The sequence below is a fragment of the Galeopterus variegatus genome, unplaced genomic scaffold (assembly GCF_000696425.1).
Source record: "Galeopterus variegatus unplaced genomic scaffold, G_variegatus-3.0.2 Scaffold15587, whole genome shotgun sequence".
Taxonomy (NCBI): Eukaryota; Metazoa; Chordata; class Mammalia; order Dermoptera; family Cynocephalidae; genus Galeopterus; species Galeopterus variegatus.
In genome coordinates, this window is record NW_007741698.1 from 4777 (window position 1) to 6627 (window position 1851).

The following is a 1851-nucleotide window of genomic DNA, read 5'->3' on the forward strand; positions in this document are numbered from 1 at the left end:
GCATAGGGCAGACCCCACCACAAAGAACGATCTGGCCCAGGATATTAGCAGATCCAAGGCTAAAGAAGTCTGAGTTACAGATCACCTGCATTTTTTATACTTGTAGCTGATTGTTTCCCCAAGATCCTGTAACAGTGCACATTTCTGCCAGCAAGATTAGACAGCACCCCACTGGCTGCCGATTTAAAAGTTCTAATATCGATAAATGTGTCAGCTCTGGAAGTTTAAAAGAGATCTCTTGTTTTCTTAAATTATTATTGGATTTGAGACGGCTCTGAAAGTTTAGCAGAGATCACTTGTTTTCTTAAATTATTATTGGATTTGAGGAATTGTTTATATATTTGATCACCATTTTTATTTGATTACTAATATACACCCATTTTCTACAGTTATCAGTTTTCAATTGATTTTTATAGAATCTTGTTTCTGTACTGACTTGTGAAGTAACATTTATGGTCATAAAAAGTTACAAATTTTAGTTAAATGTGTATGTTACTACTTCAGAGTCTTGTCTTAGGTAAGATGGTTTGCTCACATGTAAATTTTACAAGTGTTTTCTAGATATTTGTCTAAAATTGCTGACTTTTATACTGAGGTCTTTAATTCCTCTGATTTATTCTAAATAATGAGACAGGGGACCAATTTCATTTTCTTCCAGACAGAAAGCCATTGATGCCAGAGTTTATTTAACTATTCAAGCATTTCCCACTAAATTGACCTACCACCTTTTCATGTATTAAATGCCCATATATACTGAGGCTTAATTCCTGATTCATTCAACAAATAGTAAATGAGTATTGGCTGAGAATGTGCCAAAGCACACTAGGAATATTCTCTAGTATATATTTTTATAACTATGTCCTTGACAATTTAATTATTAATCCATCTTAATGTCATTAAATTACTGGTATTTTATATCTTGTTCATTAATGTTTGATGCTCCATTTAGCTCAGTTGTTTTGAAACTGCTGTATTTAACCATGTGTTATTTCACTGTTACTCATTATATTTCACAACTTTTATATTTTTTTAACATAATGCACACTAATACAAAGGTAGATAAAATGGGTAAAGTGCCTGCTATTTGGATCTTGCATTATGGTGGTGAAGACAGGGTACAATGAATTAAATGTGTTTGATGTAATGTCCTCAGGGGCACATCACTTGCAGGATGTAATTCAGTGGAAAAGGATAGAAATGTCGTGGTGTGTGTAGGGTGTTACAGAACATGGTCTGGGAGGCCTATGCATGCTGGACAAAGACCAGCCAAGGACTGTCATGTGCAGTTTGGATTTGTCAGAAAAGAGATAAAAACTGAGTGTCCAAAAATAACAGAAAAGTTTTCACTCGAGAAGTGTGAGAATAAGTCTTGCCTCATCTCCTGTCACACCATATAAAACCCAATACATTTCTCCTAATATTTCAAATACTAGAGCTCAAATTTTGTTGCTCTTTGTGTTCTTCTTTTTTTAGATTTTTGATTTCTTTCTTTGCTCTTTTTTTCTTTATATGAATGTTCAAACTGACATATCTTGGCACTATTTTTTTCTGAACATCTATCAAAAAGTAAAAAGATAACAGTCCCTATCAACTTCCTCCTCTAACTGTTCTTTTTCTTCATAGTACCCATCACCATCTGACTGTTACACAATTATCACTTTATCTACTTATGTTTGTTTTTATTTGCTTGTTTATCGGTTATGACTCTGTCATTAGATTTTATGGACTGTCATTTCTTAGCACTGATCGTTATCAGTTATGACTCTATCATTAGATTTTATGGACTTTCGTTTCTTAGCACTGATCAATCATTGCCTAGATCGAGAATGCGATATGATTGTCAATCAATTT